The sequence below is a fragment of the Lithobates pipiens genome, unplaced genomic scaffold (assembly GCF_037356315.1).
Source record: "Lithobates pipiens isolate NorthernLeopardFrog02 unplaced genomic scaffold, aLitPip1_a1.2 Scaffold_3, whole genome shotgun sequence".
Lineage (NCBI taxonomy): Eukaryota > Metazoa > Chordata > Amphibia > Anura > Ranidae > Lithobates > Lithobates pipiens.
Genome location: NW_027507790.1, coordinates 149,695,457 through 149,721,013, shown reverse-complemented (window position 1 = coordinate 149,721,013; position 25,557 = coordinate 149,695,457). Strand labels below are relative to the sequence as shown.

Below are 25,557 nucleotides of genomic sequence, written 5' to 3'. Positions count from 1 at the left end.
AGACCTATTCACTTGAAGGGGTTGTGCTTGACAGGCAGTACAACCCGCTCAGTGTGGTGGGGCATAAAATTCAGGCTGTGGCCACAAAGCAAAGCATTGTTGCCACAGCATGTGCGTACATTTCTAGCTGCTGCCTCTGCAGCAACAAGGGAACAGTTGGGAGGCGGTAAAAACACAGCTCAACTGCAAGTGTGAACAAAGCCCTGAAGGCTCATACACACGATCAGAAGATCATACGAAAAATACCGCTTTCAAAACTATAGTACGATAATTTTTAGCACACAGCTTTCAAGAGCCGAGCAGAACAGTTCATGCAAAATTATCCGATGGGTAAATAATGGAAATGTTTCCTGCAGGATACCAGAACAAAATATTTTCATTTAATCATTTAGGGCCAGTTCACACCAGATGCAGTGCCATGCAGTTCCGTTTTTTCTGCACCAATACAGTCAGTTCTGGTCAGTTTCTGCACTGGAAACTGACTGCATGGTGTGAACTAGAGCCATTGGAATACATGAAAAACACTGTGCACGCATTTTTAGTGCAGAAAAAAAACGCACGGAACTGAACAGAAGTGCATCTGGTGTGAACTGGCCCTTACAGTTTAATTAGTACAGTTGTCATTCAAAAATACAATACAAATACACTACAACACGCTACATCACTTTGAAATTTTTACTCTGTCATACAAGAATTTTCATAACTTCAGTAAACTCTAAAGGCCGGTTCACACAGGGGCGACTCAGATCCGACTCCAAGTTGCCCCAAGTCACCTCAGGTCGCACAACATGTAGAAATCAATGTAAGTGAATGAGAGCTGTCTTAATGCACACTACTGAAGTCGCTCCGACTTCAGAAAAGGTTCCTGTACTACTTCAATCCGACTTGTAGGCGACCGGTACCCTTTGATTTCAATGGAGGTCGCCTCCAAGTCGGATCTCCGTCTATACGGAGGCGACTCTCAGAGAATTATCAGCTCTCAAAAGGAGTTCCCCCCTGAGAGCTCATTCTCTTATTGGCCACAGCAAGTCTCCTGGCCTGGGGCGACTTAAAGTAGTGTTGTAAGTCGTGTCCAAGTCGCGTCCAAAAGTCGTGTTGCCCCTGTGTGAACCGAGCCTTAGGCCCCTTCCACACGGGTGCCTCCAATATACGGATTCCACTTGCTCCGTCTCTGCTCACTGTGCCTCACCCCTATGGGGAGATCAGATGAAAACGGACCGCCTGTCCATTTTCACCCGATCTTATGCGATCCGCCAGACAGATGGAAAATAGGACCACCATCCGTCTAAATTTGGTGGATGTCAGCATTGACATGCGCCGCTCCATAGAGATGAATGGAAAATTCGATCAGGTATGCCTGAAAAACCGACAGGTAGACCTGATCGGACAGCCCTTATTTTGATTAGACTAGCATGAAAAAAAAAAAAAAATGGACGATCATTCATGCAAAAAAAAAACTGTTACATTCAAGCCATGTCAAGAATGTAACTGTCACCGTTCCATGTGATCTCAACTGAACTGAGAAACCATCAAATGTCTGGTATCATAACTGATCACATGTGCAGCACCATGGCAACTGCAGATTAAACAGAGACTAAGACCCCATACACACTATCAGATTTTCTGCAGATTTTTGTCTTCAGATTTACCAAAATGTAGTGCAAGGGCCTGCCTGATTGTATACACATCAAAACTCCTAAAGTTTTGACCTCATATTATATGGTTTTGGTAAATCTGAAGACAAAAATCTGCAGATAATCTAATAGTGTGTATGGGGATTAAGATGGCAGCCTCCATGGCTGTAATGGATAGGAGGGTTTAGTTCTGCTTTAAGTCCTGGTTCACACTTGTGCAACATGAAAATAGCGCCACCACTTTGCTGTACCACTTCGCTGCCACTTCAATGCAACTTTACTGATAAGAGGCATTCCTTTGCAACTTTGAAGGATGAGTGTTTTTTTTTTTTAACCCTCACCTTTCCTACCTGGTCATCCTTGTTGCTTAAAAACTTTCTCCCAAGCACATTCTATTAACACCTGAGTGTAGAGGATACATGTATTCCCGCTCATCTTTTTTTGCACGATTTTCAAGTGTAAATGTGCATCACACATGGGGCAGCCAATTCACTTGAATATGCTGCCCTATGCGCAACAAATGCCCCAAAGCAGCTCTAGAACATTTTCTGTCATGAAGTCTCACGTTTATTCGGTGCGCATTTTGGAGCCTTTGTAGTATGTTTTGTCATGCAGCAAAACATGTGTCTGCTTACCTGTCCGGCAATCAAGCTGTATCGGCACCCCAGCCAATTTTTCAATCGGCTCTCAAGTGCTGCTGCCGCCACCTAGATTTGCATCCTTGTCCATTTAAACGTGAACACACATGGATTACACAATGTCTAAGGCTGATTTACTGCAGATAATGCACCAAGTGAATTTAAAGAAGTCCAGCATGAGCTCGTTTGGCTGGGCTTCTCCTATGGGTCCCTGGAGTGCAATTCGTTTTGCACTCCTGTGACCCATTTTCAGCAGAGAGTAGTCAGAAGTCCTCTTTCCACTGACCTCACTGGAATCTGTCCAGGCACCGCGTCATCACAACAAAGTCTGGATCCGCCCGGTGCCTGGACTGATAACCTGTCTCAGCTCGGGAAGCTGAGAGAGAACCGGGCCATCTGCAATGTTTGATGGCTTAGCTCTCAGTGAAGAGGCAGCAGGGGACCGATGCTGCATCCACCTAGGTAAGTATGATGGGCAAAAAACAAATTTTAGTTCTCTTTTAATTACCACCTTAATCAGCCACAGAACCGGTGTCATTAATATGTGTTTGGTTTTAAAGGGATGAGGTGGCAACCCTACCGCCACCATTTTTTGTTACATGTCACAAGGGCTTTCCAATCAGGTCCGCCTGTCAGTTTTTCAGGTGGACCTGCTCAGAGCCTCCATTCACTCCTATGGAGCCGTGGATGTCAGCAGTGACATATCTGCTGACACACACACGCTGCTACTCGATTCTGTCTGTGAAATCCAGACGGATGGTGACCCTATTTTCCTTCCATCTGGGGGATCGAATGAAAATGGACAGGCGGTACATCCTCATCTGATCTCTCAGAGGAGAGCCGAGCTCTGACAGATCCATCTCCTCACAGTGAGCGGAGACGGACCTGTCATTTGCCTGCTCAGTGGATCGATCCCCTGCTGAGAAAGGTGGAGTCCGCTGTGTGAAAGGACTCTAAGGCTTGTTTCACACCTATGCAGTTTTAGTGCTTTTTGCATTTTGCAGATTTGCACTACATTCCATTTAACATTGTTTCCTATGGAACACGTTCTGTAGTGCAAATCTGCAAAATGCAAAAAGCATTAAAAATGCATAGGTGTGAATCTAGCCTAAGGGAAACTGGCAGTGAAGTCTTGCAGCTTCACACCCAGTTCCCCACTATAGATGCGTGAAGGGAACTGCGCTTTCTAAATGGCCCGATGGTGGAGAAAGGAGGGGGGGCCAAACTGGCGGGCAATCTCGCCACGGTGAGGTCTCCTGAAAGTGGGGATGGGTACCTGTCAAAAAACAAATACCTGCTCCCCCCCCCCCCCCCCAAAAGGTACCAAATTATGGCGGCGGAGGAAGAAGCAAACAAGCAAAGCTTCCCCTTTTGGGTGGCGCTCCGCTTTAGGGACAACCCAATCGTGCTTAGCAGACGTGTATTTTCCTGCGTAACAAAACGTGCTACAAAATGCACCAAAATGTGCGCCGCTCCACGACTAAAAGAGTTATTGAGCTACTATGAGGCGTTTGTTCAAGTGAATTGTCTGCCATATGCATGTCTAGGTGTAGAAAGCGTGTTTCCGCTACGCTCGCGTGTGAATGGGATGTGCTCGGGAGGAAGTTCCATTTTAAATCAGCAATAAAGTTCATTGAACAAAACACAAAAACAATTGGGATACAAAGAGACAGGAAGTTTTAAAGCAGCAAGAATATTGAGGCAGAAAAGAAGACGGTTAAGGATCCAAGTAGCATTCTTATCTATACCGATCCCCGATTCTTATCTATACCGATCCACGATACCTTATTCTTATCTATACCGATCCACGATACCTTATTCTTATCTATACCGATCCACAATACCTTATTCTTATCTATACCGATCCCCGATACCTTATTCTTATCTATACCGATCCCCGATACTTTATTCTTATCTATACTGATACCATAACAGATGGGATCAAGTTGCAGAGAGTCGCACAAAAGTAGTACGGGAACTATATATTTTTTGTCTCTGTGCCTTGAGTCTTGTCAGTAAGAGGCACCCATTGAAATACATGGGATGCAACTTCAAAGTGCATTGGTGTGAAGTGTATGGAACACACATCTTTCTATGATAAGGCAGTGGAACATGACGACAGGGATGCAGCACTTGGCTCAGCAATGTGTCTATGAATGGATGTCACCAACACTGACGCTGCGCCAGCATGACAAGCCTGGCCTATGTTTACACCGAACAACTGCCGCTTCCACCGGCTGCATCACAGAGCGCCCCCACTCGGCATACCGGACGCCTCCTATTGGCCAGCTGTGTACGAGCTTGCAAGACACGCCCCTAGCTATTTCCCGCCGATACGTGACGCTACGGTGACGTCCATGCCCACAGCGAGCTGTAACAGGAATGGGAGTCTTGTTACCTGCAGCGCACAGTCCGTCCCGGTATTATCCACCACACGCCGCTGTACGGGACTCTTGTACAGCGGAACCATATAAATGTCACCTGGTTACCCGGGAACAGCGGGGTTAAGCGTGCACAGGTAGGAACTGAGTTTCTTGTGTATACCAGCTGTCAGGTGACGTATTGGTTGCCATGCTGGTGACGTCCTCACGCAGACTACGTGTGTACGTCAGACTGATGAAGGAGGTGTGATTGTTGCGTGTTAGTAAAGCTAGTTTTGTGTTGAATGGTTGGTAAGGAACTGTGCAGGAGTCGTGCTATGTCCAGACACAGCTAGCTGTATACCGAGCTCTCTATACAACAGCTGTATACTGGGCTTTGTATACAATTATAACACAACCAGCTGTACACTGAGCACTTTATACAGTTATAACAACCAGCTGTATATTGGGCTCTGTAAAAAATTATACCAGCTGTGTACTAAGCGCTATATACGAATATAACAGCCATTATTATTATTGTAGCACTGACCCCCGAAGGAGCTGCTGGTTTTATTTGGGCTTACCGTCTCACCTGCCTGCTTCTCTGTCTCAGGGGTCCTGTTGGAAAATAGCCCAAAGAATGTTAAATCCGGCACTTAGACCCCTTTCACACCACACAGCCTATAGCGTGGGCGCATTTTGGTCGCTAGCGGGGCACTTTTACTGCCCGCTAGTGGCCAAGAAACGGTTAAAACCGCCGGCAATACAGCGCTGCCCCATTGATTTCAATGGGGAGCAGCGGTGGAGGAGTGGTAAACACACCGCTCCAAAGAAGCTGCTGGCAGGACTTTTCCCTGACGTCCTGCCAGCCCACACCGCTGTAGTGTAAAAGCCCTCTGTCTGTAGTGTGAAAGCCCATGGTGCAGCTTTTTTAGGGCGGATTGCAGGCGCTATTTCTAACGCTATAGCACCTGCAAAACGCCCTGGTGTGAAAGGGGTCTTAGTCCCTTTTCACAGATTTATTTGGGATAAGCATAAAGTCCTTCAATAGAGGGTCAAAGGATTAAGGGGAGCTCAGGCAATTTACAATTGCGGGTTAGAGGTATTGGTCAGATCCAGAGGACAAACGGCTCCACAGACTGGATCCAGCAACCACCGGATAGGCCCCTCTCACTTGACCTAGCAGCCAGTGGGGTGCTCAAACAAAGTCTCTGTCACAGACTTGTATATTGAACTAAAATATTCTTGAGAGATTCCGAACAAATTTAAAGAACTGCCATACAGTACCAGTTTTCTTTCAGATGACCCGGTGATACTGTACGAGTGTTGATCCAGGTTGCGTCCTCTATCTGGGTTTCCGGGCTCCTCCCAGAGATACCAGCCTTGTGCTTGGTCCTCTCCTAGGAAAGTCCTCCCCTGGATCCTCCAGTTTTCTTGGCCTCTCCCTGCAGACGAGACAGCACAGGACCACCCCTGGATCAGTAGGCCCCAAGACTCCTGGGCCTACTCTCTCAGTTGCAGAGCCTCGGCCAGCCGGCCCTGGGGCGCAGGATCATGCCGCACACACACCAGACCAGGAGGGCCATGAAGTCGGGATAGTGAACCCCGGAAAAGAGACCTCACAAAATGGTGTCAGCATCTTCAATACCCTTTCCCAGAATGCGCAGCAGGGAAACCACTCCCACTGGGTTATTTCCAAGCAAATGGTGGTATTCAATACATCCAGCTTGTTGCATTTCTACACCTACCGGTGGTGACAGCGACACCCACGGTCAAGTAGAAATCAGTGCAACCCAGCTGAACTGATACAGAAACCAGAAATTTTTGGAATAATTTGTCTGAGCCCAACTACAGCTTCAGACATCTTAATTTTGACAACAATAGCGTCTGCTCATTAGGACCAGGGCATATTATTATTATTATTATTATTATTATTATTATTATACAGGATTTATATAGCGCCAACAGTTTACACAGCACTTTCCAATATAAAAGGAGACAATACAGTTAAAATACAATAAAATACAAGAGGATAAGGGGGGCCCTGCTCGGAAGAGCTTACAATCTAATAGGGTGGGGCAGGTGGTACAAAAGGTTGTAACTGTGAGAAATGAGCTGATGGAAGTGGTAAGAGATTAGTTGGAGACATGCTAGGCTTCTCTGAAGAGATGAGTTTTCAGGGATCGCATGAAGGTAGCAAGGGTAGGGGATAGCCGGACCAGGTAGTGAGTTCCAGAGGATAAGAGAGGCTCTGGAGAAATCCTGGAGACGAACTTGAGAGTTGGAGGTGTTGAGAAGAGCGGAGGGGACGATTTGGTTGATATTTGGAGACAAGGTTGGTGATGTAGCTCAGGGCAAAGTTGTGAATGGCTTTGTATGTTGTGGTTAGTATTTTGAATTTAATTCGCTGGGTGATTGGGAGCCAGTGTAGGGATTGGAGGAGAGGGTTGTCAGACACTGTGTGGTTGGTAAGGTGGATAAGTCTGGCAGCAGCATTCACAATAGACTGGAGAGGCAGGCCAATGATAAGGGAGGTGCAATAGTCAAGGCGAGAGATAACAAGGGAGTGAATGAGGAACTTGCTGGTTTCATTTGTTAAAAAGGGGCGAATTGCCATGAAAGCCATGACACAATTCTGAAACTAAAGATAAGGCCTCATACACATGGACATTTTTACAGTGGTGTTTTTTAGCTTTTTTTGCAGCTTAAAAATGCCATTGCATGTTATTCAATGGCCTCATACATACCATGGTATTTTTGAGCTGTAACGGGCCTTGGCGTTTTTAAGCTCCAAAAAAAAAAACAGGACCAGCGCATTCTGAGGCTCCAGCGCTAGAGCTATAAAAACGGCAGACGCCGGTAAAAGGTGTTAAAACACGGTTTAACAAGACTTACCGCTATATACACAGTAGTAAGACTTGTCCGGTGTTTTTCTCCCTCTATTCAAAATCAATGGTTCCCTATGGGAGCCCATTGATTTGAATAGGAGTTGCACCAGAAGTCGGATCAAGATGATCTGACTTGCAGTATGACATGTGTGCTGAGAATCTTGAAGGGGAACCCTGGCAAAATGTAAAAAAAATAAATAAAATTGCATGAGGTTCCCCCCCCCCCTTCGGTCTGGTATAGATCTTAAGGGGAAGCCCCTCCAAAAAAATGGCATGGGGATCCCTCCCAAGATCTTTACCAGATCCTTATCTGAGCACGCAGCCCGGCAGGTCAGGAGGGGGCGAGCGCGCATGCTCCCTCCCTCCTGCACCATACCAGGCCACATGCCCTCAACATGCCCCGGTTGATAACGTCATAAGGGGTATGGTCTCCTGATTACATCATCGAGTGGCCCCGCCCCATGCCAATATAAGTCATTGCACACGGCGGACCCAGCATTACACTGGGAGATCGCGTTGAGTAAACATTGGAAGAAGAGCCAGCAAAAGAGCCAGAAGACAATGGAGATAGAAGACTACGCAGAGAGGAGAAGGACTGACAGAGGGAGAAGACGTGGCCAGAAGAGAGAGAAGAGCCACAGCTGCCTTAATAAAATACGTTAAAAACCGTTGTAGTGTGTTTTTATTTTTGCAGCTTTTTTTTTTTTTTTTTTTTTAAGGTGAATGGGTAGGGGTATGATGTACCACATACACATTCAACGATGGCGGGGGGCTCGTATCTGGGGTCCCCCTTGTTAAGGGGGGCTTCCAGATTCAGATAAGCCCCTGCCCGCAGACCCCGACAACCAACAGCTGATGGACACAAGGGTTGTTGGGAAGAGGCCCTTGTCCCCATCAACATGGAGACAAGTGCTCTGGGGTGGGGGTCGTGCAGCCCCCCCATGCCCCAAAGAACACCCCCCCACATGTTGAGGACATGTAGCCTGCTACGGTCCAAGGTCCTTTCCTGACCTGCTGGGCTGCTGTGCTCAGATAAGTGTCTGGTATAGATCTTGGGGGGGACCCCCATGCCATTTTATTTTGCGGTAGGTTCCCCTTAAGATTCATACCAGACCAAAGGGCCTGGTATCGCTGGTTCCCCTTCAAGATTCTCAGTATGCAAGTCACACCACAAGTCGGATCATCTCCCATAGGGAACCATTCATTTTGAATAGAGGTAGAGAAACGCAGCTGAAAGCTAGTGCAGCAAAATGCGCATTGAAATGCGGATAAAATCACGTTTTTAACGCGTTTTTTTCCTGGCATTGGTACTAGCTTTACAGCCCATTTTTTAAAACGTCCATGTGTATGAGGCCTAACAGTAAAACAAGTAAATGCTTTTAGATAGCTTCAAAGATGCATGTATTGAAGGGAACATGTAAACTGCAACTGATAATCTGCAGAAAGGGGTTCATTTGTCTAGCAATTGTCTAACAATAAAGTGACATCTGTAAAAATAATCCACACATATCCACTATTAACCACTTGCCTACTGGGCACTTAAACACCCCTCCTGCCCAGACCAATTTTCAGCTTTCGGTGCTCTCACATTTTGAATGACAATTACTCAGTCATGCAACACTGTACCCAAATGAATTTTTTTGTCCTTTTTTCCCCACAAATAGAGCTTTTTTTTTGTGGTATTTGATCACCTCTGGGTTTTTTATTTTTTGCGCTATAAATGAAAAAATAACGAAAATTTAGAAAAAAAACAAATTTTTCTTTGTTTCTGTGATAAAATTTTGCAAATTATTAATTTTTCTTCATAAATTTTGGCCACAATTTATACTGCTACATATCTTGGGTAAAAAAATAACCCAAATTAGTGGATATTATTTGGTCTTTGTGAAAGTTAGAGAGTCTACAAGCTATGGTGCGAATCACACAAAATTTATCAAATCTGATGTACTGGTGGCCTATCTCATTTCTTGTGACCTGAACAAGCCAGGAAAGTACAAATACCCTCCAAATGACCCCTTTTTTGAAAGTAGACATTCCAAGGTATTTAGTAAGAGGAATGGTGAGCTTTTTGATGTCAATTTTTCCCACAATTCTTTGAAAAATGAAGATTTTTTTATTTAAATCTTTTCCACAAAACTGTAATTGTAATTATTAAGTAATTATTATTATTATATTAAGTATTTCTCTCATGTGGCATGTGTATACCACAAATAATGCCCCAAAATAAATTCTGCTACTCCTCCTGAGTATTATGAAACCACATGTGTGGGACTTTTTCACAGCCTGGCCACATAGAGAGGCCCAACATGCAGGGAGCGCCATCAGGTGTTCTAGGAGCATAAATTACACATCTAACTTGTTGACTACCTATTACACTTTTGAAGGCCCTGGAGCACCAGGACAATGACACGTGACACCGACGTGGCACTGATGACAGATGGCACTGATGACACGTGACACTGACAGATGGCACTAATAAGTGGCACTGATGACAGATGGCACTAATAAGTGGCACTGATGACAGATGGCACTAATAAGTGGCACTGATGACAGATGGCACTAATACGTGGCACTGATGACAGGTGGCACTGATGACTGACACGTGACACTGATATGGCACTGATGACAGATGGCACTGATGACACGTGACACTGACAGATGGCACTAATAAGTGGCACTGATGACAGATGGCACTAATAAGTGGCACTGATGACAGATGGCACTAATAAGTGGCACTGATGACAGATGGCACTAATACGTGGCACTGATGACAGGTGGCACTGATGACTGACACGTGACACTGATATGGCACTGATGACAGATGGCACTGATGACACGTGGCTCTGATGTGGCACTGATGACAGATGGCACTTATACGTGGCACTGGGGACAGGTGGCACTGGAGACAGGTGGCACCGACAGGTGGCACTGGGGACAGATGGCACTGATTACAGGTGGACATGGCCAGCACAGAACTTCCCTGATGCACGCCCGCGGCGACGCGCAGAGGACAAGTTAAACGGAGGACGTCCAGGGACGCCCTCCCGGGAGTTAGCGTCCACGCTGCAGCCGTCTTTTGGCTATAAGGCACGAAGTGGTTAAATGGCCCTGAAATAGTTTCTTACTGTGTTTGTCTGCCTCCTTGTAATGTCATCCATGAGCTCCTGAACCTTTCCCCCTCACTTCCATATGTTTGGAATGAGCATTATACATTAGTTGCAGTCATCTGTGCTGCTCTATGCACACTGCAAATCCCATAGTACCTATTCCATCTCCATGGCAAGAAAGAGAAGGTGGCTATATTCTTGATACAGTGGCACATTTCTAAGATGCAAAGTATTTTATTTTGAGCTTGGCACAGACACTGTGTCACATGTTAGAGCCACCTGAATTTGGCACACAAGTTCCTGTAATAGTTACATAGTAGGTGAGGTTGAAAAAAGACACAAGTCCATCAAGTCCAACCTATGTGTGTGATTATCTGTCAGTATTACATTGTATATCCCTGTATGTTGTAGGCGTTCAGGTGCTTATCTAATAGTTTCTTGAAAGTATCGATGCTCCCCGCTGAGACCACTGCCGTGGAAGGGAATTCCACATCCTTGCGTTCTTACAGTAAAGAACCCTCTATGTAGTTTAAGGTTAAACCTCTTTTCTTCTAATTTTAATGAGTGCCCACGAGTCTTGTTAAACTCCCTTCTGCGAAAAAGTTTTATCTCTATTGTGGGGTCACCAGTATGGTATTTGTATATTGAAATCTTATCCCCTCTCAAGCGTCTCTTCTCCAGAGAGAATAAGTTCAGTGCTCGCAATCTTTCCTCATAACTAATATCCTCCAGACCCTTTATTTCCAGTACATCCTTCCTGAGAACCGGTGCCCAGAACTGGACAGCATATTCTAGGTGCGGTCGGATCAGAGTCTCGTGGAGCGGGAGAATTATTGTTTTATCTCTGGAGTTGATCCCTTTTTAATGCATGCCAATATTCTGTTTGCTTTGTTAGCAGCAGCTTGGCATTGCATGTCACTGCTGAGCCGTTTTTTCCATCCTAGATTCCCCCAGAAAGTCTCCCCCAGTGCATAGATTGCATTCATATTTTTGCCACCCAAATACATTATTTTTAATTTTTCTACATTGAACCTCATTTGCCACGTAGTTGCCCACCCCATTAATTTGTAAAAAAGAATGGTGTTGCGCTCCACACAAAATTAATTAAATCTAGTAACACAAATAATAAATAATCGCATATAAAATCTAAAAGACGCACCTATGCGATTAAAATTAATTTAAATTATATCTACAACCTATGTGCATAAAATCATACAAAGTGATTAATGGGGTGTTCAGAATATACACTTATTCCTAGTGTTATTCATACTGAGATCAAAATAGAGAAATATAAGTAATCTATACAATCGTAATAAAGTGCAAGTGAAGTAGTAAAAACGAAAACGCAAATCCTGATAATATCAATCCAGAAAGTTGTGAAATCAAGCAGGTGTGTCTTAGTCCATAAAAGTGCATCCAAGTGCCAGCGTGTATACAGAAAATTGTGTAAGGGTAAAATCCAACAAATAAATGAATAAAAAAAAAGAATGTGTGTAAAAAAATATATCAAAAGGTAAATAGATAAACCTAAAAAACAGCAGTTCAGAAGGGTTTCTTAAAGTGTCTCTTAATTGACATAAAGGACTAGTAATCCATATCAATTCATGCAAAATAGAGTGAATCCACGCTGTGCTGTGTGAAGGGTTAATCCTGTGAATAAACACGGGGTAGTTCCACCGGTGATCTTACAGTTCCTCAAAGTGGGTGCTCACACACTGAGTGCAGTGGGTACCTTACCTCACTGCTGTCAGTTAGACAGCAATATGCTCCAATATACAGTGGTGTGAAAAAGTGTTTGCCCCCTTCCTCATTTCCTGTTCCTTTGCATGTTTGTCACACTTAAGTGTTTCGGAACATCAAACCAATTTAAACAATAGTCAAGGACAACACAAGTAAACACAAAATGCAATTTGTAAATGAAGGTGTTTATTATTAAAGGTGAAAAAAAATCCAAACCATCATGGCCCTGTGTGAAAAAGTGATTGCCCCCTAAACCTAATAACTGGTTGGGCCACCCTTAGCAGCAACAACTGCAACCAAGCGTTTGCGATAACGTGCAATGAGGCTTTTACAGCGTCCCGGAGGAATTTTGGCCCACTCATCTTTGCAGAATTGTCCTAATTCAGTTACATTGGAGGGTTTTCGAGCATGAACGGCCTTTTTAAGGTCATACCACAACATCTCAATAGGATTCAGGTCAGGACTTTGGCTAGGCCACTCCAAAGTCTTCATTTTGTTTTTCTTCAGCCATTCGGTGGTGGACTTGCTGGTGTGTTTAGGATCATTGTCCTGCTGCAGAACCCAAGTTGGTTTCAGCTTGAGTACACGAACAGATGGTCGGACATTCTCCTTCAGGATCTCTTGGTAGACAGCAGAATTCATAGTTCCTTTTATCACGGCAAGTCTTCCAGGTCCTGAAGCAGCAAAACAGCCCCAGACCATCACACTACCACCACCATATTTTACTGTTGGTATAATGTTCTTTTTATGAAATGCAGTGTTCCTTCTACGCCAGATATACTTGGACACACACCTTCCAAAGAGTTCCACTTTTGTCTCATCGGTCCACAGAATGTTGTCCCAAAAGTCTTGGGGATCATCAAGATGTGTTGTGGAGAAATTGAGACGAGCTTTGATGTTCTTTTTGCTCAGCAGTGGTTTTCTCCTTGGAACTCTGCCATGCAGGCCATTTTTGCCCAGTCTTTTCCTGATGGTGGAGGCATGAACGCTGACCTTAACTGAGGCAAGTGAGGCCTGCAGTTCCTTGGACGTTGTTGTGGGGTCTTTTGTGACCTCTTGGATGAGTCGTCGCTGCGCTCTTGGGGTAATTTTGGGCGGCCGGCCACTCCTGGGAAGGTTCACCACTGTTCCATGTCTTCGCTATTTGTGGATAATGGCTCTCACTGTGGTTCGCTGGATTCCCAAAGCTTTGGAAATGGCTTTATAACCCTTTCCAGACTGATAGATCTCAATTACTTTCTTTCTCAATTGTTCCTGAATTTCTTTGGGTCTCGGCATGATGTGTAGCTTTTAAGGATCTTCTGGTGGACCTTACTGTGTCAAGCAGCTCCTATTTAGGTGATGCCTTGATTGTGAACAGGTGTGGCAATAATCAGGCCTGGGTGTGGCTATAGAAATTGAACTCAGGTGTGGACAACCACAGTTATAGTATGTTTTAACAAGGGGGGCAATCACTTTTTCACACAGGGCCATGATAGTTTGGATTTTTTTCACCTTTAATAATAAACACCTTCATTTACAAATTGCATTTTGTGTTTACTTGTGTTGTCCTTAACTATTGTTTAAATTGGTTTGATGTTCCGAAACACTTAAGTGTGACAAACATGCAAAGGAACAGGAAATGAGGAAGGGGGCAAACACTTTTTCACACCACTGTATAAGGTGTATCCTCAATTAGGGTGTGTGTCCTCAGTTGGTATATGTACAGCAGTATACTCCAAAGGTTTGCGGTGTGTATCCTAAATGTAATGCAAGCGCCCCAGATATTTTCCTCCAGGTACTCCGCAAAGGATCACAGGTCAGACCCGAAAAAGAGAAAAGGGGCTCCAATAGTGAAGTAAGTCACACAAATTCTTTATTATAAAAAGGACCAAGTCCTGGGTACTCACATTTAAGTAATAAAATTCAAACGTTACAGCTAAAACAACGAACGGCTTCCTCGTTCGTACCCCGGACGTCACTTCCGGTATCCTCCTAGCGCGAGGATAACCCACTATTACCACCCCATTCATTTGTTCAGATCTTTTTGCAAGGTTTCCACATTCTGCGGAGAAGTTATTGCCCTGTTTAGCTTAGTATCATCCGCAAATGCAGAGATTGAACTATTTACCCCATTCCCCAGGTCGTTTATGAACAAATTAAATAGGATTGGTCCCAGCACAGAACCCTGGGTGACCCCTCTACCCACCCCTGACCATTTTGAGTACTCCCCATTTATCACCGCCATTGTAGCCAGTTTTCAATCCATGTACTCGCCCTATGGTCCATGCCAACTGACCTTATTTTGTACAGTAACCGTTTATGGGGAACTGTGTCAAATGCTTTTGCAAAATCCAGATACATCACGTCTATGGGCCTTCCTTTATCTAGATGGCAACTCACCTCCTCATAGAAGGTTAATAGATTGGTTTGGCAAGAGCGATTTTTATATTTTTTTTTTTTTTTTTTTTTCATGAATCCATGCTGATTACTGCTAATGATACCGTTTTCATTACTAAAATCTTGTATATAGTCCCTTATCATCCCCTCCAAGAGTTTATATACTATTGATGTTAGGCTAACTGGTCTATAATTCCCAGGCATGTATTTTAGGGGCTGTTTTAAATATTGGTGCTACATGGGCTTTTCTCCAATCAGCTGGTACCATTCCAGTCAGTAGACTGTCAGTAGAAATTAGGAGCAATGGTCTGGCAATTACTTGACTGAGTTCCCTAAGTACCCTCGGGTGCAAGCCATCTGGTTCCAGTGATTTATTAATGTTACGTTTTCCAAGACTAATTTTAATTCTGTCCTCTGTTAACCATGGAGGTGCTTTCTGTGATGTGTCATAAGGATAAACACTGCAGTTTTGGTTACTAAAGCTCCCCGATTCCCTCGTGAAGACTGAAGAGAAGAATAAATTCAATACCTTCGCAATCTCCCCATCATTTGGAACCAGATGTCCTTCATTCTTTATGGGGCCAATATGGTCTGTCCTCCCTTTTTTTGCTGTTTACATACTTAAAGAATTTCTTGGGATTTTTTTTGCTCTCCTCTGCTATGTGTCTTTCATGTTTTATCTTAGCCATCCTCATTGCATCTTTACATTTCTTGTTGAATTCTTTATAAAGTCTGAATGCTGATGATGATCCCTCAACCTTGAATTTTTGAAGGCCTTCTCCTTTGCTTTTATATGCAATTTTACATTGGAGATAAGCCATCCAGGACTTTTGTTCGCTCTTTAATTTATTACCCAATGGGATGCATTGGCTAATGGCCTTATTTAATATGCTCCTAAAGCAAACCCATCTCTCCTCTGTGTTTTTTGTTCCTAAGATTTTATCCCAATTCATGCCTTCTAGCAGGGCTCGTAGTTTGGGGAAGTTGGCTCTTTTGAAATTCAGTGTCTTTGTATTCCCCTTATGTTTTCTATTTGTGTGATCTATACTGAAGCCAATTGACCTGTGATCGCTGTTACCTAAATTGCTCCATGTTTCCACATCCGTAATCAGGACTGTATTGTTGGTAATCAGTAGATCTAGTAACGGTTTTATTTCTAGTTGGTGCGTCTACCATCTGACCCATAAAATTTGTCCTGCAAGACATTTAGGAACTGGCAAGCCTTAGATGAATGTGCGGTTCCCTCCGCCCAGTCTATGTCTGGATAGTTAAAATCCCCCATTATGATAACATTTCCTATCCTTGCTGCTACTCCAAATTGTAATAGGAGATCTGTCTCCCCTTCCTCCCTCAGGTTAGGGGGCCTTTAGCATATTCCCAGTATTATTCTCCCCTTAGCTTCATCCCTTTTTGGAGCTCTACCGATAAGGATTCACTCCTCCCTAGCTCCCTTAGTGATATCATATCTCACATTCACGTGTACATTATTCTTGATATATAGGCATACCCCTCCCCCTTTTTTTACCCTCTCTATCCTTGCAATAAACGGTATACCCTTAAATATTTACCAGCCAATCATGAGAGCTGTTGAATCAGGTCTCTGAAATTCAAACAAAGTCCAAATCCTCCTCATACAACATTATCTCTAGTTCACCCATCCATACATTCTTTTCTGCAGCTTCTCCATTGAAGTATATTGAACCAAAAAAAGCACCGCTTTGCGTTAAAAGTCCCTGACCCTTTCCAAATATGCAGCGGCTGAAAAGGTGGTCAGAGACTGGGGACATGGTACAGGAGGTGGTCAGAGACTGGGGACATGGTACAGGAGGTGGTCAGAGACTGGGGACATGGTACAGGAGGTGGTCAGAGACTGGGGACATGGTACAGGAGGTGGTCAGAGACTGGGGACATGGTACAGGAGGTGGTCAGAGACTGGGGACATGGTACAGGAGGTGGTCAGAGACTGGGGACATGGTACAGGAGGTGGTCAGAGACTGGGGACATGATAAAAGAGATAAGTGTGTTGCCCCCTGTGCAGCCAGTGTGTTGCCCCCTGTGCAGCCAGTGTGTTGCCCCCTGTGCAGCCAGTGTGTTGCCCCCTGTGCAGCCAGTGTGTTGCCCCCTGTGCAGCCAGTGTGTTGCCCCCTGTGCAGCCAGTGTGTTGCCCCCTGTTCAGCCAGTGTGTTGTCCCCTGTGCAGCCAGTGTGTTGTCCCCTGTGCAGCCAGTGTGTTGTCCCCTGTGCAGCCAGTGTGTTGCCCCCTGTGCAGCCAGTGTGTTGTCCCCTGTGTGGTCAGTGATGCCCCTCGTGCAGCCAGTGTGTTGTCCCCTGTGTGGTCAGTGATGCCCCTCGTGCAGCCAGTGTGTTGTCCCCTGTGTGGTCAGTGATGCCCCTCGTGCAGCCAGTGTGTTGTCCCCTGTGCAGCCAGTGATGCAGCAAAGAGAGAGGAGAGCCGCATCCGCCGTCTGGTTCAATAGAGCGCTGGGAACATCACAGCTTTAAATTTCAATAGCTGTGTGTTCCCCCATCGCATATAGCCCCCCCCCCCCCCTGTCCGGGGAAATGTGATAGACAGATCCCCCGTCCAATCAATGTTCCCCGAACAAGGGGGAGGGGCTGTATGTGACGGGGGAACACACAGCTATTGAAATTAAAGCTGTGATGTTCCCAGCGCTCTATTGAACCAGACGGCGGAGTCGGCTCTCCTGCGCTATACACCTCCCATGATGATTTATAGTACAAAAAAGCAGATAATCACTACTGGAAGGTGTTCATTTTTTTACCGTAGAACAGTGAAAGTAATATTTACAGTAGTGATTATATTTTTGTACTATAAAGGGCTCATTTTAGTTTTTTTTTTTTTTTTTTTTTTTTTAACCCCCTTATGTTACTGGCTGATTAATCGATTATGAAAATAGTAATTGATTCATTTCATAATCGGTTCGTTGTCGATTAATTAGTTGTTTCAGCCCTAGTAGATTGGGTAGGGTGGTGTGTGTAGGGGAGGGGGGAGTGATGAATACAGCAAGTCCTCTGCGAATGAAGCACATTTATATCTCCAACCCCCACTCTCTATCCCTTGGATCTGGCAAATAGCTGTGTGTTGAGTTATTTTGAGGGGACAGATAATTGACACTGTTATACAAGCTGTACACTCACTACTTTACATTGTAGCAAAGTGTAAGTTCTTCAGTGTTGTCACATGAAAAGATATACAAAAATGTGAGGGGTATACTCACTTTGGTGAGATACTGTATACAGACTGATCTTACTGTTGTGGGTTTAGTAACACTTTAAACGCTTCCCACACCATCCCCGTGGATGTTGCATTGCCGTTTGAAAATAAAAGTGAGAGTGGAAAGCCAAAAGGGGTTCAATCTCCAAATATGTGTAGAGGGGGGGAGCGAGCAACCTTATAGTAGCCCGAAATGGGGAATGATCAGATGGTTCTCAGACATCAAACCCTACATTGAATAAATCTGGCAAAAGGGAGGGGCATAATAAAGATATAGTCAGTGCAAGACCTGGTTGAACAAGAGGGGTTAAAGCATGAGTAGTTTTTGGTGGTGGGGTACCCGTGCTAGACCTGAGACCTGGTTGAACAAGAGGGGTTAAAGCATGAGTAGTTTTTGGTGGTGGGGTACCCGTGCTTCCAGATATCAGTTAAAGGAAAAGTCTGGCCAAAGCTCATTTAGCTGTACTCCTATGGATCACAAGAGGGCAGTTGGTTTTGCACTCCTGTGACCCGATTTCAGCAGAGATCGGGCGGAAGACTGGTCTCTGCTGATATCACAGAAGTCGGATACCCTGTTCAGCCTCTTAGAGAGCCACTGAGAGCCTGAGCTGGCTGCCTCTGCCCCTCCACAGCCCAGCCATCCAAAGAGTGAGGAGGGAGCAGAGAAGAGAGCTGCGGCTGACAGTCTACAGCTCTCTGCCTGGAGAACTCTTAAAACTGAGCAATCAGTGGTGTTTGATCGCTCGGTTCTCAGTGCAGAGACGCCGGGGAACAAATGCAGCATCAAACCAGTGTAAAAGTGTGGTGAATACAGTGCTGTCAAAAGCAGCTGCTAGCACCGCAAGTGACAAATTGCAAATAGTGTAGATTAAAATAATACTGCAGCGCTAATGGCATTTGGAATTGAAACCAAATGAGGATCTTTTAGTGTTTAAAATGTAACACCATAATTATGTTATCAGTAAATCACAATTATATAGTGCAATAAATTACGAAATATAAAGTGAAAAAAAATCCACAAAAATGTGAGAAAAAAAAACCTGAAAATCCACTCTAAAGATTTGAAAAACAATACATTAAAGCAAACTGAAAAGCCCAATCTGTAACCAGGAGTGTTAAATAGATGAATAAATTTATATCAATCTTGCTGAACCAAACTCCAATTTCCAAACCAACATTTAAAGTGCATGAAAAGTGATACAGGAAGCCACCACCGATAATACTGAGGCTTACAGGAATGTGTGGACTCAATAAGGCATATTCCCCAAGTTCAGACTTGACGGTGATTGCACACCAATGATCAGAGGACGTCAACAGATATAGACGATGGAACAGAGGAATATGTTGTAAACACACTCTCCTCCAGAAGACCACAGTCAAAAGGAAAAAAGGCTCCAGAGGTATAAACCGTGGTATGGATTCACACATGATCAAAAGGAATAAAAAAACTCACATAGTGTGAATCCACTTAACAGGAAAATTTATTATAAAAATGAATGGTTGCACTCACATTTTAAGAAGAACAACAAGTGCTTGTAAATCCAAAATAGTAACGCAGTGGGAACAGTAGGCTGGACCAACGCGTTTAATCTGCCAAGATATTGTCTGGGGTGACGATACCTTTGCAGATGAAACACGTCGGACCGATCCTACTTTTTCCATTACGCTACTATTTTGGATTTACAAGCGCTGCTTGTTCTTCCTTGCAGGGATGTCACCCTCGCGCGCCCCCCTCCTCTCCTCACAGAGCCTTGATCTCCGTGTGTCATAGAGCTGAATTGTTTGGGCTGCTGCAGTAACAATGTCCCAGATATTGTTTCTGCGACCGGGAAATTCAAATCCAGCTCCGTGACACAGCGGAAGCTCGCCGCTCTGATCCTGGCACTGGCAGGCTGCATTTGGCAGGCACTGATGAGGCTGCATTTGATGGACATTAGTGAGGCTGCATTGATCTCTTGTATCATGTCTGCTAGAGGTGCACCAAATGGAAACTGCGCCGGACGCTTTCTTCGATGGAGACATAGCTGGATAAGCGAAGGGGCGTTCACCTCTGGCAAGTTGTAGGTGTTAAATAGAAAGGAAATTCCTCAGGATAGGTGAAACACAATTCTGCTCAAGCGGAGCTCTCAGTCTGCACACCCTACGCCATGCAGCACCAGGCCCGCCTGATTAATTAGCATATAAAAAAAATATTCTCATGAAATAGTCACTTTTTCTACAGGTAATAATTTCGTGTATCACTCGGTATAGAATAAAGCGATTTAAAGTGATTTTTTTTTTTTTTTTTACAACCAAAAAAACGAGTTTGTTTGTATATTGCTAGGACATAGTGTTTACCGTCAAACTCGCCATGCATAAGCAGTCTATTAATGTCAGTACAGAATAACAGAGAACTAAACCAAACTGAAACAAATCATTTGTTACAAGGCCCCTGATCTGTTTCTGTGAAATCACAAAATACATTTCAGTAGAATGAATCTGACTTTGTTTGCTGGTTAACAAATCTTAAAAGGAAATCTAACATTTAGAAACCATCATATCACCACAACCATCATTCCTGGCTGAAAATAATAGAGAGTGTCACTGTCAATTTTGCTTGCTCACATTCACTTCCGTTCTCTCCATCTGATTTTAATAATCCTTGTCAAACCACAAACAGTCCACATTACTTTCCTGACACTGGAGCTTTCAGGAAGACAGAATCTCAACATTCATTTAGCCACTACAAAAGAAAGCTGTCCAGCTGGACAAATATTATTTCCACACTTGACAGTCTCTACAGTTAAGTATGCCTTTTAATTTTAACTGAAGCTGCCAAAGGGTTGATATGAGCTTCTTGTTCAGTGTAGATTGACTTGCAGGATTAGCAGAGCAACAATTGTAATTGTAGGAGAGGAACTGTATATTTTCAATACAAAAAAAAAGCACAAACTGCATGTGAGGATTCTTTTATTTGAAATGTATGACCTATTTTGACCTAAAAACAGACATATATTTTTCAGAGACCTTGTTTGGCACCTTTTATGGATAAAACTCAGCCTTATGGGTCTGAACACTCCTAGACGCCTAGATTATTTCTCCCTGGAATGTCTCAATGGAATGCCCATTCTCTATAGTTAAAGAAAAGGAAAAGCATAAAAGACCAGCACAAGAGATTGTCTAGTGTAGTAGATTAAAAAGAGACCAGTTTTATTAAATAAAAGTATTGCACTCACAATAGACGGACGTACAGGAGTCTGTACATTGACACCAAAGTATGTGCAGGCAGCCAGATCCCTCTGGAGCTGACACAGTCCTGGCCAGGAACAATATCGGAGGATGCTGGATTGATTTTAATCGAGAGGAGAGAGAACCCCCGCTGGCCCGTTTCCAACCTGGGCCTGCCCACAATGCTGACATCGGTCAGGAAGCCAGTGATGGCGCAGAGACATGTTTCTGGGAGCTCTCCCCTTTCTTCAGCCTGTAGGAAAGGCACCTGCTAAAATGGCTCGCATGGGACACTACGGTTGAGTCCTTGTTCACACCTGAGTGCTCAGTTTATTGTCATTATACAGTAAAAAGTACAGAAATTTCCATTCAGGGAGATTTGGGCTTTTTTAGCCCCATATAGTTCATCGAGAGTGCCTGAGAAGATGCACACAAAGGTGTGTCATTTGCATTTTTCAGGGACTTCCATGATATGTCTGTGGGACCAGAAATGCTAAATCCTGCCCCAAAGAAGCTCCTGTACTCACTGCTCCTAAAACATATGAAAAAAACACACAAAAAGCAGCCTTTAAAATTGCTTGAATATGAAACGCTCAGGGGTGAATGTAGCCCAACTTCTTTCATTGAGAAAGATGAAATACAAAAAAAATGTAAAAAAAGAGATTAGCAGTCTGGGGAATGCAACTATAGAACAATAGTTATGGGACAAGTGTGCAGGTACAGTTGCAGTCACTATAGAGGTGTGCTGGTACCAATAGAGAAGTGTGTTAGTACAGTGTCAGTCAGTAGATGTGTTTGTTGATACAGTGGCTATCTTTGTAGCTCTCTCAGGGTTGTCCACTTGTGCAGTGTCATTCAGTAAAAATATTGGTGCAGGCAATGTCAGGTGGATCCATATGCCCTTAAAAGGTAATTCGTTTTCCATCAGATATGCCACCAGATGCATTTAAATCATTTTGAGACACTTTTTTAAGATCGTTTTAGTTAGTTGGCAGGTGATTTAGACCTGCATTTGACTTCCTTCTAAGCTGCATCAACACTCTTCAAGCTGGTTTTGCATTCACATTGACTCGACACCAACCCTAAGACCTGGTTCATGCTAGTGCAATTTGAGCTGCACAGAATCACATAACATTGGAAATCCCATTGTTTTCAATGTTCCTCATTCACATGAATGCAACACAGCCTGGCGTGATTTCGGAAACTGTTTCTGTACTACCTTAGTGCGATTGCAGCTCAATTTTGGTCCCATAGGTCCAGCGTAGTCCAACCAAGTTGGACTACGTAATTCCACTGAAAATTGAATCAAAATTGGAGTTACGCAAGCCTAAAGCTTTCTGTGTGCAGGAAGCCTCTGGTACTGCAAAGGATAGCTGGAAGAGGGCAGTGAACACTGAAAAGAAGCGCAGACAGGGAGAAGGGTGTATACTCATTTGGGGTGTAAAGTTGAATGGCTACAGGAAGCAATGGACATGCTGTGGTAAGATCTCATTGGATGGGCTGCTGTGAATGTGGCTTAGCTTAACCACTTGCTGACCAACGAACATCCTTTCAGCAACAGCCACAGCCATGATCTTGATACCGTTGTTTTCAGCTAGTGATGGGCTGTTTTGTGAAAATTATCCGAGTGGCTGTAAATCAGCACTTTTATTAGTCCTCTTGTTATAGCAATAAAGAAAAAAATTCAAGTTTGGTGCACTAAAATACATGTTATTGTATATTTTTCTAGAAATGTGCACATGATAAATAGCTACACAAATATTGTGTAACATAAACATTGCAACAGTCTCTACTTCATTCTCCAGGACCTCTGCTTTCAGAAAATAATATATAATGTTTGGGGGTTCTAAGTTGCATAGTAGGCGAAGTTGCCAAAAAAGACAAAAGTATATCAAGCCCAACGTATGTGTGTGATTATATGTCAGTATTACGTTGTACATCCCTGTATGTTGCGGTCGTTCAGGAGCTTATCTAATAGTTTTTTGAAATGATCAATGCTCCCAGCTGAAACCACTGCCTGTGGAAGGGAATTCCACATCCTTACCACTCTTACAGTAAAGAACCCTCTACGCAGTTTAAGGTTAAACCACTTTTCTTCTAATTTTAGTGAACGGCCGTGCGTCTTATTAAATTCCCTTATGTGGAAATGTTTTTATCCCTATTGTGGGGTCACCAGTACGGTATTTGTACATTGAAATCATATCCCATCTCAAGCGTCTCTTCTCCAGAGAAAACAAGTTCAGTGCTCGTAACCTTTCCTCATAACTAATGTCCTCATGACCCTTTATTCGTTTTGTTGCCCTTCTCTGGACTCTCTCCAGTTCCAGCACATCTTTCCAGAGGACTGCTGCCCAGAACTGGACAGCATACTCCGGGTGCTGCTTGACCAGAGTTTTATAGAGTGGAAGAATTATCATTTTATCTCTGGAGTGGATCCCCTTTTTAATGCATGTCAATATTTTGTTTGCTTTGCTTGCAGCAGCTTGGCATTGCATGCTATTGCTGAACCTATCATCTACTAGGACCCCAGGTCCTTTTTGATCCTAGATTCCCCCAGAGGTTCTCCAAAGTGAGTAGACTACATTCATATTTTCCACAATAAACTTCATATGCCATGCAGTTGCCCACCCCATTAATTTGTTCAGATCTTCTTGCAAGGTTTCTACATCCTGCAGAGAGGTTATCGCCCTGCTTAGCTTAGTATTGTCTGCAAATACAGAGATTGAACTGTTTACCCCATGCTCATTTATGAACAAATTAAATAGAATTGGTCCCAGCACAGAACCCTGGGGGGCCTCACTACCCTCTAGCCAGTTTTCAATCCATGTACTCCCCCTATGGTCCATCCCAACTGACCTTACTTTGTAAAGTAAACCTTTACGGGGAATTGTATCAAATGCTTTTGCAAAATCCAGATGCACCACTTCTACGGTTTCTTTTCCCAGATGGCAGCTCACCTCATAGTATGTTAATATATTTGGTTTGGAAAGAACGATTCTTCATGAATCCATGCTGATTACTGCTTATGATACCGTTGTCATTACTAAAATCTTGTATATAGTTCCTTATATTCTCCAAGAGCTTGCATACAATTGAAGTTAGGCTAACTGGTCTGTAATTCCCAGGGATGTATCTCGGCCCTTTTTTAAATATTGGTGCTACATTGGCTTTTCTTCAGTCAGCTGGTACCATTCCAGTCAGTAGACCGTTTGTAAAAATTAGGAACAATGATCTGGCAATTACTTGACTGAGTTCCTTAAGGCTGCTTTCACACTGGGGAGGTGCGGGCGTCGGCGGTAAAGCGCCGCTATTTTTAGCGGCGCTTTACCGTCATTTTAGCGGCGGTCTGCGGGCGCTAGCGGGGTGGTTTTAACCCCAGCTAGCGGCCGAAAAAGGGTTAAACCCGCCCGCAAGGCTTTGCCGGCGGTATTGCCGCGCTGTCCCATTGATTTCAATGGGTAGGAGCGGTGAATACACCACTCCTTCACCGCTCCAAAGATGCGGCTAGCAGGACTTTTTTCACCATCCTGCTAGCGCACCGCCCCAGTGTGAAAGCCCTCCGGCTTTCACACTGGAGTGAAAGGGACCGGTTTTTTTCAGGCGCTACACAGGCACTATTTTTAGCGCTGTAACGCCTGAATACCGCCCCAGTGTGAAAGCAGCCTTAGGACCCTCGGGTGCAAGCCATCTGGTCTCGGTGACTTATTAATGTAAAAAAATTTTCAAGTCTATTTTTGTCCTCTGTTAGCCATAAAGGTGCTTCCTGTGACGTGTCATGAGGATAAACATTGCAGTTTTGGCTACTGAAGCTCCATGATTCCCTCGGGAAGACTGAGGAGAATAATAATTTCAATACCTTTGCCATCCCTCCATCCTTAGTAACCAGATTCCGCTCATCATTCTTTATGGGACCAATATGATCTAACCTCCCTTTCTTATTAATTATGTACTTAAAGAATTTCTTGTGATTTTTTTTTTTTTTTTTTTTTTTACTCTCCTCCGCTATGTGCCTTTCGTGTTCTATCTTAACCGACATGATTGCACCGTTACGTCAAATGACGGAGTGATCACTTGTAAACAAACCGGCATCACGTTATGACGCCGGTTCCTCCCTCCCCCTCTCTGTACCGATCGGTACAGCGGAGGGGGTAGAGATCGGTTTCAGCAGCGCTATGGGCTGCATCTGAGTGCCCACATCGCTGCTCACCAAAATTTAACCCCTCAATTCCCTGCCAATACTCTGCATTACTCTGCAATACTCTGCATTACCCTGCAACACTCTGCATTACCCTGCAACACTCTGCAATACCCTGCAACACTCTGCAATACCCTGCAATGCTCTGCAATACCCTGCAACACCTGCCAATACC

At 44.1% G+C, this 25,557-nt stretch overlaps 2 protein-coding genes across 5 annotated transcripts in view; one reads left to right on the top strand and one right to left on the bottom strand.

Moving 5' to 3' along the window:
* Nucleotides 1-4,811, bottom strand: part of KIAA0825 (KIAA0825 ortholog) — a 760,685-nt gene extending 755,874 nt beyond the window's left edge. For all 4 annotated transcript variants that reach the window (XM_077462388.1, XM_077462390.1, XM_077462389.1 and 1 more), the window contains exon 1: nucleotides 4,671-4,811. The gene's annotated coding sequence lies outside the window, so the exon portion shown is untranslated. The remainder of the gene's footprint in view (nucleotides 1-4,670) is intronic.
* Nucleotides 4,642-25,557, top strand: part of SLF1 (SMC5/6 complex localization factor 1) — a 187,256-nt gene continuing 166,340 nt past the window's right edge. The window contains exon 1 of the mRNA XM_077462392.1: nucleotides 4,642-4,790. The gene's annotated coding sequence lies outside the window, so the exon portion shown is untranslated. The remainder of the gene's footprint in view (nucleotides 4,791-25,557) is intronic.